This window comes from Malania oleifera, chromosome 2, assembly GCF_029873635.1.
Source record: "Malania oleifera isolate guangnan ecotype guangnan chromosome 2, ASM2987363v1, whole genome shotgun sequence".
Taxonomy (NCBI): domain Eukaryota; kingdom Viridiplantae; phylum Streptophyta; class Magnoliopsida; order Santalales; family Ximeniaceae; genus Malania; species Malania oleifera.
Window position 1 is genome coordinate 104815054 of NC_080418.1, and position 12929 is coordinate 104827982.

Sequence of the window (12929 nt, forward strand, 5' to 3'; positions counted from 1 at the left end):
CTGCCGACGCTATATCGCAATTTACATGAACCACATTACACATCCAATGCATTTATAATATTATTCACCACTAGATAGTATTTACAACCAGACAGAATCCACAACCAAGAAGTATTCTCAATCAAATAGTATCCACAAACAAGCAGTATTCACAACCGAATAGTTTCCATAATCAGACAGTATTCTCAATTGAACAATATTCACAAGCAAACAATATTCTCAACCAACAGTATTTATAACCATTTAATTATAAAGGATTATTCTCACGCCACACAGTTTTTTCCAAATATAAATTATAATCAAAACCTTTATTTTCAATTGCCTAAATAGTTTAGAAAATCATACTGTAAATATACGAATTTTTATACTAAAAGGTAACTGGTTCAAATTAAAAAAAAGCTTGGTATAATTTATTTCCCTTTACCCGATTCTTTGAATTTTGCCTTACCGAACGAAAAACGAGACCCTGTATTCCAAAAGTCCTATCTTAATCAGTTTTAGACCCATAATGCCTAATATCCTAACATTTTCAAGTCCACATAAATTAAATAGCTAATAAATCTTAAAAACAACTCCCTTACCCTGGTTTGGGATGGTGCCTCGGAATCCTGAATCACGTATCCACTCCAATTATCTTGGAGAGAATTTCCCTTAGAGCCACGTTTTGATTTTCGATCGTCAATTTAGCTAAATATTGGGGAGAAATTGAAGAGAGAGGGAGAGAGTGAGTTTACTTTATCCCAAGAGTGGTGTCTATGATGCCCTAATAACAAATCCACTCCGGTTAAAATGTTGGTGGCCGAGATAGGAACCCAGTGGTATTTTCCGTTCTTCAATCGGCTGAAAATTCGCCGAGAAAATGAGGAGAAAGAGAGAGAGAGGAGTTGAGGAGAGAGAAAGTAGAGAGAGAGACGGTGAGGAGAGCATGCTGCCGGGGGTCTTTAATTGGAATTGGAATTCCAATTTTGGGTTTGGGTGCTTCTAGGAGAAGCATCCTTAATGCTTAATAAATATATATATAACACCTTTATACTTTACTTAAATATATAATATTAGTATTATATATATACATACATACATATATATATATATGTATACTTATATATCCATCCTATTATTTATTTAATTACTTTAATTTAATAATGTTTAATTAATTAATTGATTATAATAATAATTTTTTTCCTCGGGTTACTACATGAATCATCCTGAGTTCTAAAATGGTTTTATACCTTTTGCAAGATGGATCCAAGGAGTAGTAGTGCATAGGCTGGAGGTGATGATGCAGGGCCTTCCAGTATGGGCGGAGGAGACCCAGATGTTGTACTACGTAGCGTCACCCAACAGGTGATGGTAAAGATGGCTAGAGGTTCCGGGGAGCGGAGCTACATGATTAAACAGTTCACGCGGATGATACCTCCGTCGTTTTTTAGAGGAGCTAACCCACTTGTAGCTGAGAATTGGGTCTAGGATATGGAGGACATGCTGGCAGTTTTGCCATGTACTGATGAGCAGAAAGTCTTGTTTGTGACATTTAAGATGACAAGGGAGGCAAAGCGCTGGTGGAGATCAGCGAAACTATTGGAGGAGCACAGACCAGACCCTGTAGCAGCAACGTGGAGCCACTTCAAGGAGATTTTTTCAAGAGGTACTTTCCCGCTACTATTAGGAGTGCAAAGGCGGCAGAGTTTTTACATCTGACACAGGGACGGATGACAGTACTGCAGTATGCCGAGAGATTTATTGAGTTGTCTCAGTTTACTCTGTATTTAGTATCTAACAAGGAGAGGAAGGTGAGAAAATTTAAGGAGGGTCTGAGGCAGAGTCTATTTGAGCAGGTTATAGGCTTTCGAGCTCATAAATTCATAGAGGTGGTAGACAGAGTTGCAGTGATTGAGGGTGGCCTTCAGAGAGGCACCGCAGCACAGAGATAAAGGAAGAGACCTGCGCCTTCAAATGTTCAAGCAGGATCCAGTCGAGGGCCTTGGAGGAGGCAGGATAACAGAGGTAGATGGAGATATATAATGAGAGATTGGGCTATACAGGGCAGTCAGATGCCCCCTCTTTGTCCTATATGCTACAGGAGACACCTGGGAGAATGTCGGGTTAGGGAGGTGATATGTTATCGGTGTTATCAGCCCGGACATATGGCGAGATATTACCGAGCACCACCAGATGTTGCGCCTATTCCTAGACCATATTGGGGAGGTCATCAAACACCTCGAGGCGGATAGCAGAGGAATTTTTCCCTAGCTCAAGTCTACACGCTGACATCGGGGGATGTAGAGGCAGCAAGGGATGTTGTGACAGGTACAGTTTCAATTCTATCATTTACATCTACTGCTTTATTTGATTCAGGGACAACTCATTCTTTTATTGCCCAGGAGTTTGTTAAATTTTATGGGTTAGAAACATAGCAGTTGGGTGTCAGTTTGTTAGTAACTACGCCAACAAGGGTTGTGGGGATATGTGGTAAAGTACTTAGTAACTGTCTAGTGTGCATTCAGGGGAGATATTTATTAGCTGATTTGGTAGTCTTGGATATGCATGGATTTGAGGTGATATTAGGTATGGACTGACTAGTTGCTCATTATGTCAATATAGATTGCCATCAGAGAGAAGTAGTGATCAGACTTCCAAGGGAACAAGAGTACAGATTTGTGGGGTCTTGTGTGTGTACCCCACCATAGTTATTATCTGCCATTCAAGTGAGCCGTTTGCTGCTAGAGGGTTGTTAGGGTTATATGGCTTGTGTAAAGGTGGTATCAAAAGGAGAGTTGAGGATTGAGGATATCTTGATAGTGAGGGATTTTCTTGATGTTTTTTCTAAGGATTTTTCAGGACTACCTCTTGATCATGAGGTAGAGTTTTCTATTGATCTAGTACCGGGGATAGCGCCGATTTCAGAAGCGTCATGCATAATGGCACCGGCTGAATTAAAAGAATTATAATACCAGTTGCTAGAATTGTTAGATAGGGGATTCATTCAGCCCAACGTGTCGCCCTGGGGAGCGTCGGTATTATTTATGAAAAAGAAAGATAGGTCGATGAGAATGTGCATCGACTACCGTGAAATTAAAAAAGTGAGTATCAAGAATAATTACCCGCTTCCCCAAATTGACGATTTGTTTGATCAGCTACAAGGGACACAAGTTTTCTCAAAGATAGATTTACGGTCTGGGTATCATCAGGTAAAATTTAGAGTAGAGGATGTTTCTAAAACAACATTCAGGACTCGGTATGACCATTATGAATTTTTAGTTATGTCGTTTGGATTGACAAATGCTCCTGCAGTGTTTATAGATTTAATGAACTGGGTATTTCACTAGTATCTAGATCAGTTTATGGTGGTATTCATTGACGATATACTGATGTATTCAAAGAGCCTAGAGGAGCATGAGGAACATTTGAGGATAATACTTTAGATACTAAGGGAAAAGAAACTGTTTGCAAAATTCAAAAAGTGCGAGTTCTGGCTAAGGCAAGTTACCTTCCTTGGACATGTGATCTCCAGGGGTGGTATTTCAGTAGACCCGAGTAAGATTGAGGCGGTAGTAGATTAGGTATGACCGAAAAATGTGCAAGAAATCAGAAGTTTCCTAGGATTGGCTGGATACTACTGCAAGTTTGTAGATGGTTTTTCTAAATTGTTGGGTCCATTGACTAGTTTGACCAGGAAAGGGGTGAAATTGGAGTGGTCTGATGATTATGAATGGAGCTTCCAGGAGTTGAAGTAGCGGCTTATCACTGCACCGGTGTTGACGATTCCTTCAGGTGAAAAGGGTTTTGTGATTTACAATGATGCATTACATATCTCATTTAAATTAATTATATGTGCATGCAATATGGTTATAACAAAATATGAACAAGCATACACATGCTGAACTTAAAGTGCATAAAGTAAATGAGATAAGGAGAGAGTGACACACAGATTTGTTATTGAGGTTCGGCCAAACCAGCCTACGTCCCCACCTTGAGCATACTCCCCAAGGATTTCACTATACCTGCTCATTTAACCGGGTGGAGAAGAAGTCGTTTACATCCTCTCCTTATGAGGCGAGAAAAAACTCAGCTTAATTACTAGGCTGAGCTGAACTAGTCTCACTTACGGGGTTAAGACTCCCCAGTTCAATTCCGAGATGATCCCAACTGTTACATGAAAAATAATTTTTGTACATAATACAATGCTTCTAAATACAAGCAAAAATGTACACATTAAAGCTCTAAGATGTATGCACTCTCTTATGATATGATTTGAGTTTAGTAGAGTAAAGGGTGCTTATCTAAATAATTAATGCACAAATAAAACATATAAATATATAAAGTGATTAATATGTTCTCCAACAAAGATATTTGCAAATAAAAGTATTTGGAGAATCTGAGTTTAAGTTAAAAAAGATTTGTGCAATAAATAATTTCTCCAAAAAAAAAAATATTTCTCAAAAGAAATAATCGGGAGAAACCAAAGTTATACTCTCAAGAAAATGATTTTCAAAGATGAATAATATGTGAGAGTGTAAACATGTATATATAAAAATAAATGCCCAAAATGAATATACTCTCTTCCACATTGATTTTGAAATAAGTAAATGGAATGAGAGTTGGAGAGTTTTGATTAAAACATTTTGCCCCAAAAGAATGATTTAAATAATAAAAAATATTTTGGGGGAACTTTGATTAACAATGGATTTGAAAGAAAATTTGGGTTAATCAAAGTTGCTAATCTGAGTTATGAAGGGGGTATTTATAGATTTTCAAGAAAATATGATTGTTGGGGACCTATTGGGAATTTTGGAAATATTTTAATTAAGTTTTAACCTTAATTATCCTTATAAAAAATTGGCAACCTGAGAGTTTCGTTTGCCCGAGCCATAAGTTCGATCACCCGAACACTAACAAAAAGAAAAGGCGTTTTTTGAAGTTCAGGTGCCCGTGGACAGGGTCGGTTAGCTGAACTAGGTGATTCTTAAAATGTCTGAGATTTGGTTGCTCGGTCTCAAGTTTGGTCTACCGAATTTCTCAGTTTGTTGCCCGAGGGTATTTTGAACGTGGAGTTCAGGCACCCGGGGAAGGTGAAAAGTGACCACTCTAGGGTTTGGTTGCCTAGGGACAATTAGTTCAATTTGGTTTGATCACTCGAACCAAGTCAAACTTGTTGACCAGTCAACCATTTGGTTGCCCGAACCTATTTTGAACTTAAGAGTTCGGTTGCCTGAACCCTTTCAAAATTCAAGATAAGTTCAGATTTGCCTTATAAGATTTTCCTTATAATTATAAGTGTGATGCATCCCGACCTATGGTCAGTCTACAGCTAAGACTTTTCAATTAAGCTCAAAAACCTAGCATTGGTAGATCGAAGTCTGTGTATGGTCATTTTTCTTCCTTACGGTCAATCTATGGTTCTGTCTGAGCATTCATTTCAGATCATGCAGATGCATGCATTATTACATGCTAAATAATAAAAATAAATGTAGTACAAATTAAAATCAAAATTCTTCTTCTTTTGCTCTTCATTTTCTATGGAATTTGCTAGGAGTGTGTGAGTTTTATGTCTTTGCTGGCTTCCATTTTGTGGTATCTTATGTTCATGTTGAAATGATAACATGTTCACACACTAAATGCACACATAAGATACTGGTGGGTTGTCAGCATCAAAATAGAGATTGAACTCAAAAAGCCAACACTACCCATGATCTGGAGCTGGCAGCAGTGGTATACGCACTAAAAATTTGGAGACATTATCTTTATGGGGGTAGGTGTGAAATTTTTACTGATCACAAGAGTTTGAAATACTTTTTCACACAAAAATAATTGAACATGAGGTAGAGGAGGTGGTTGGAACAAATAAAGGATTACAACTGCACCATCAGTTACCACCCAGGAAAGGCTAATGTGATGGCTGATGCCTTGAGCTAAAAATCAGTGGGTGCAACAGTGTCTACATTTGCGATCTAGCATCCGATTCAGATGGATCTTGAGAGACTGGGGATAGAACTCGTAGAGGGTGATCATCAGACATTTATTGCCAACCTGGTGTTGTAACCGACTCTAAAAGAAAGAATTAAAGCAGCACAGAGGAGTGATGCAGAGCTAGTAGAGCTTATAAAGAAAGTACATGATGGTTTGGAGGAGGATTTCAATATCTCAGATGATAGGGCCTTGAGATTCCGTACCAGGTTGTGTGTACCTGCCGACACAAAGATTAAGAAAGTGATTCTGGAGGAAGCGCATCAATCCCTGTATACGATTCATCCGAGTAGCACTTAAATGTACAGGGATCTTTGGGAATATTTTTGGTGGAGCAGAATGAAAAGAGAGATTTTTGAATTTGTAGCACATTGTTTCACATGCCAGCAGGTAAAAGCTGAGCATCAGAGACTGGCGGGGTCATTGCAGCTGTTGTATATTCTTAAGTGGAAATGGGAGCATATAACGATGGATTTTGTCACTGGATTACCACTGGCACCACATAGCCAAGAAGTCATTTGGGTATTAGTAGATTGACTTACGAAGACTGCCCATTTTCTACCTATTAGAGTTAACTACTCCTTAAACCAATTGGCAGAGTTATATATTCAAGAGATAGAGAGAATGCACGGCGTGTCAGTGTCCATAGTTTCAGATCGAGACCCACAATTTACAGCCCATTTATGGAGGAGTTTGTATGAGGTCATGGGTTCTCAGTTGTCATTTAGCACCGCATTTCATCCTCAGACAGATGGGTAGACTAAGAAAACGATACTGATATTGAAGGATATGCTACGTGCATATGTGCTGGACTTTGGAGGCAATTGGTTACGGTTTATACCACTAATCAAGCTTGCGTATAATAATAACTATGAGGCCAACATTGGGATGGCACCATTTGAGGCATTGTATGGCAGGAAATGCATATCCCTATTGTAGTGGGATGAAATTGGGGAGAGACAGATATTGGGGCTAGAGCTAATACAACAGACTTAAGATGAAGTCAGACTTTTCAGGGACAAGATCAGAATAGCGCAGAGTCAGCAGAAGAGTTATAAAGATACTCACCGTTGACCTTATAGGTCACATCCGATTTTGATAATGACAAATACTTGTTGTATTTGATGGCTATCTAAGGATATATGCAGGTATATAATTGGCAAATCAAAATGATGGCATATGAAGTAGAACTTGAAGACCCTGAAGACCATATTTGTGATGTACTTTAAATTCATTTTATGTAATATGAGTCTGTAACAGTAATTAGGATATAAGGTCTGTAATAATTACCTGCATGTTATGCATATAAGATATACTATAAACTCAGTAAGACCCTAGTGAGACCTTAGGTCCCAACACAAATGCACAATCACTCTCCATAATAACTTGCTTAATCAGGGAATCAAATTGAAATGGATTGAACATAATAGGCATAAAATGAGAGAGGGCGACCAAACCTCAGGTGTTCATATCACCTTGGGTGCCCAAACCATTGGGTTGTCAACGGTTTGACCAGGCTTTAGGCAACCGAACCTAAAATGACCTTACCTTCCTCGGGCGACCGAACCCTTAGAAAGTAACCTTTCACCAACTCAGGCTGCCAAGCTTTTTAGTTCAAAACAGGCATCGGGCGACCGAATCCTTCTATTCGGTTAATCAAACATATTTTTGGGCACCCAAACCACACTAAATCTTTTTGACTTTTGTTCAACCAACCAAGTTTGAACTCGAGCACCCGAAGCATTTAAAAAGCCTTTTTCGGCTAAGTCTATTCGGGTGACCAAACTGAAGTTCAACCAGCCGAATCTTCTCGAGTTAGTTAATTATTTACCGAGGTTAAAAAGGTTAAACTGGGTTAAAAGTCTTAATGTGTTTTAAAACTTTCCTAATAATACCCTACATGTCCTAAACGGTCATAATTTGACCTTGGTCTATATATATGGGTTCATTTGTGTGGAATAGCAACTAATTAAGAAAATCATTAGTAAAAAATTCTCTCTATTTTCAAAATCCTGCCTTACCCAAATACTCTCAAATCCCTATTCCTTTGATACATCTTAGTAGTGTGAGAGCATATTGATTGTGCTTGTGATTACTAGATATTGCTAATACTCCCATAATATGGATTGATTATTTGATATTGATTTTGGGGAGTTTGGCTAAGGTTTATCTCACAGATTTGAATTTTATAAATCTTGCGTTGGGATAAACTAGAAAGCTTAAGGATCTTTGCATTGTCATTGAAAGATTCTTTTAGCTTTGTTTATATTGTGCAAAAATATTTTATACAAGTTATAATATTTTTCAAAGTACTCTTGTGCTCATTGTATTGAAGGAAAATCTTTTGGGCTAGTTTGATTATCTAGTTAGCATATTTGAAACCATGATTTGTTATTGATATTTGATATAACTTGTTTAAAAGATATAGCTTGATTTGAACACTCTTGGACATTTTGGTGATCATATCTTGTTGAGTGTTATTTGCACAAATATTCACATCACTGAGCTTACATATTCTATACTATTTATGTGCATGTGATTGATTATGTTTGGTATATATCTGCTTTACTAAGAAGCATAATCACTGTATCAGTCTTATTGTGAAAATACTGTTGTATTCGAGGCGTGGGCTGAGGGGTTGGTAATCCAGTCTAGTAAGGATTATTTGTAAAGGTTAAGGTCTGTCCTGTGCTAATTGACCTAGTTGTTTAGGTGCTACTCCACCCATTAAGTGAGCCTTATAGTGGTAATCCTTGTGCTTGTTAGCCAAGGCAGGGATGTAGGCAGTTTGTCGAACCTTGATAACATTTTTGGGTGTCATCTCTTATTTACCGCTTTCTAGCGCATGCTTGGTTAATTTCATTGTGCAATTTAATTTTCCCTGCATATTTAAATTGATTTAATTTATCCGCATTAGATTGATCATAAGGTTTTGTAATAATGCTGTTAGGTGATCTACCTAAGGCATTAATTTTTGAAAATACCAATTCACCTCCCCTCTTGAGTTCACGGTAAAGCTAACACTCGCCAATGGGAATTAGAGTTTAACATTGGAGATCATGTGTTTCTACGAGTGGCACCGTTAAAAGGAGTTATGAGATTTATGAGGAAGGGTAAATTGAGCCCTAGGTATATTGGACTATTCCAGATTCTTGAAAGAGTGGGTTAAGTTGTCTACAGGTTGGCTTTACCACCAGCTTTGTCGAGAATTCACGACATATTTCACGTTTCCTTATTAAGGAAATACATCCCCGATCCCTCCTATATGATCAGAAATGAGGTATTGGAGCTTAGTGATGCTTTGTCTTATGAAGAAGCGCTAGTGCAGATTTTACATTGGAAAGAACAAGAACTGCGTACGAAAAGCATACCATTGGTAAAAGTTCTGTGGCGCAACCACACAGTAGGGGAGGCTTCTTAGTAATTAGAGGAGCAGATGTGCCAGAGATACCCACATCTGTTCGGTGGGAACCAGGGTTAAGGTATGTGTTTTGAATTTGTATTGTACAAGTAATATTTTGGTTTTAATGGTTTTGGGGAGAATTTTCTTTTAAGGGTTGCAATCTCCTAGAATCCCTATGTAACCACGATATTCCTCCGCCATAAGTGAGGATAATTAATAAAAATGGTGGTGTTTTGCTTTAAGAATGTAAATGTGGAGGATGGCAAATTTTGAGAACAAAATTTTATAAGGAGGGGTCAATGTAGAGACCCGGGAAAATAAAATAATAAAAGAAAAGGGGAAAAAGTGATTTTTGGCTGGGGAAGGAGAAAACTGGTGATGGTTTTCTAGAGGAGCCAGAAAATTGGAGACGATTTTGGTATTTACTGCGGAGCGATAATAGGTAAACAACTAAAACCGGGCCGGTTCAATGGAAAATCGGCAACGGTTTTCTCTGCAGTGTGTGTGCAAGGGGAAACCGAGAGCCATTTTTATTTTATGAAATCAAAATCTCCTCTCTCTCTCTCTCTCTCTCTCTCTCTCTCTCTCATGCAACCCACGAACTCTCTTCCTTTTTTCCTTCGATTCCGGCTCAGTTAAAGCTCGGATTGACAACCAGAAACTACCACAAGGTTCTTGGGAAGATTCTCTAAAACGTACGCGGAGCGGATTTCGAAGTTGGGGTTCTGGGGTACCATCCCAAAACCAGGGTAAGTGGTGTATTTTAGGGTCTTTAAGTTAAATTAGAGTATATGAAATGTAGGAAGTGTTATATGGAAGTTATTCTGGGAGTTGTGTTGAATAATCTGGGGAAAATATGAATTGCGGGTTTTTGGGCTGCGAACGCCGAAGGACGTAGAAATTAGGTGTTTTTGTGAAATATCAATAAGCCGGGTATGGGGAATAAATTATTATAGTTGATTTGAGAAATACTGGATGAGTTATTATGTGAAAATGGAATTATGTTATTTTACCTTAAATTTATTATGATATAAATATCAGATGAAAACTTGTGTGGCATATGATTTATATAGAAATGTGATTATTGAATTGATGAAATGAATTGTGAAAATTGAAATGAGATTATTGAAAATATGAATTGAGATATGAGATTTGAAATGGGGGAAAATGTTGAAAGTGAAATGTACTAAAAAATGAACATCTTCTGAGAAATGATGAATATGTGATATAAAAAGGTTTTATTAAGAAATGTGAATTTCATGAAATGAAATATGTATATGTATTTATGAGATGAAATGAGTTGTGAATACTAAAAATGTGAATCTTGCAATGTAAAATTCTGCAATACTGATATTGAAATGTGAATATGTAAAATGAAAATATTGTAATGTTAATTCTACAATATGAAAATGAGAAATGTGAATATGAGAAATATGATTATGGGAAATGTGAATATGTGTGAAATGAAAATATTGCAATGTTAATTTTGCAATATGAAAATGAGAAATGTGAATATGAGAAATATGATAATGGAAAATGTGAATATGTGAAATGTGAATATTGCACCATTAATTCTGCAATATGTTAAATTGTGAGATATGAAATGTGAAATTCTGAAAGGGGAATACAGATACGTGATTGATGAAATATTCATACCACATAATGATTGCTGGTATGTGGCAGTGATAACCCTGATGGATGGATATAGAAACACTAGTGATGGGTTGTGATATTGAGAGCACGGTACTGTATCTAGTGGTGTTAGTGCAACCACACGGACTCGTGGTGTAAAGACCAGAAGAATTGTAGTAATTAAATAATAAAAGAAAAGAGATGTTGACTCTATGAGTCCAATTCGGTTTTGATAATGACAAATCACTTGGTATTTGATCTATGCATTGAGTTTGTGAACATGAACTATATTAAGCATGCACGGAAGGATAATGAGCAATGAAATCCATAAAAAATAAAGTTTACACAACTTGGCAAGATCCGTGGAACTCAAAGAGTACAAGAATAAAGATGCAAGCACCAAGCTCAAAAGCATCATGGGAATTGGTACTTAGAACTCATGTATTTATATTTTCATATGATTTAATTTGAGGCTCAAATCATACCTTAGAATGACTTTAGGACTCATGCATTTCAAGAACATCATTAGGGGACATTCATGGACTTAGAAATATTTTTAAAATCCCAAAAAATATTTTTATAAAAGAGCCTAGAAAGAGAGGAAAGCAGTTTTTCAAAGTATAAAGGAAAAAAATCAGGAAAGAGGAACTTCAAACGACCAAACTCAATGGTTAGTCCTGAAGTTGCCACTTCAGAAGACCGAAGTTAACTTCAGTCGTATGAAGAATTTCTTGAGAAGACTGAAGATTAAGTTCATTCACCTGAAGAATTTCTAATGAAACTCAGAACCTAGCAGAAGCACCTCAGAAGACTGAACTCACACTTCAGTCTTCTGAACCCTACTCTTCGGTCGTCTGAGCCCTAACCTCAGTCGTCTGACCCTGTGTCCAGGTTATTTTTTCGAAGCTTAAAAAAAACTTCAGTCATCTGGGCCCCTAACCTCAATCATCTAAACTTGTGGGAAAGATTAAAAACTTAATTTTTAATGAGCAAACACGCGAACTATCTTATAATCCAATGGTGAAGATTGGTTCTAAGGGTTAAGCATCTATATATACTGCATATCTAAACCCTAATACGGGGAGAGAAAAGATAAACAAAAAGAGAAGAATACATCTTATGAAAGAGAATAGAGAAACTTGAGTTGATTGCTGTACAATTGCCTGCACTTCATTCTTCATTCATCTTCTTTGGGCAAATCAACTCAAAAAACCAAAAGGGATCTCACTCATACATTTTTCGTTCAACTTGATATTGAGCTTTGATTAATGCATTTAGTTTTATTATGAAATTCTCATATCAACATATGTTTTTGAACATTTTTAGAGAACTTTGATATTGAGCTTTTCACATTTATATAAAGATTGATTTTGACAATTTCATTACTTGAGAAAGGTTGTAGCTATTGGTTGAATAAGTTTTTGATTCAAGAATATATCTATTTTCTCATAGAGGTTGATCTTGTGTGTGCATATAGCAAATCATTTTTGAGAAGATTACCACTTGAGATGAGCTTTAGTTATTGATTAAATATTTTTGGTTTAAGTGAGTTTTTCATTTAAAGAGTTGATATATTCAATATAACAAATCTAATTATTTGAAGATCCTTAATGTTTATAACTACATATATATTGAAGGATATTTTCTGAAAATCATATATTAAGTTTGTTGATCTTTGGTATTCTCATCACATAAATACTTATATATGCATTAAGTCAAATATTACCAAGATCACATTGAGATTGAAATCTTGAGAGAAATATTGTTTTTGACAAAGTGTGATTAAAATCTTTGCAATCTTCAAAGCTGTTTTTGTATTCAAAGATTTAACCTAAGTTCTCCAAAGTATTGAGTTATATAAATATTTTTGGGAGACTTGATAAAAAAAAAAAAGGGATTTGTGTGTTGAAGCATATCATTTATAAACAAT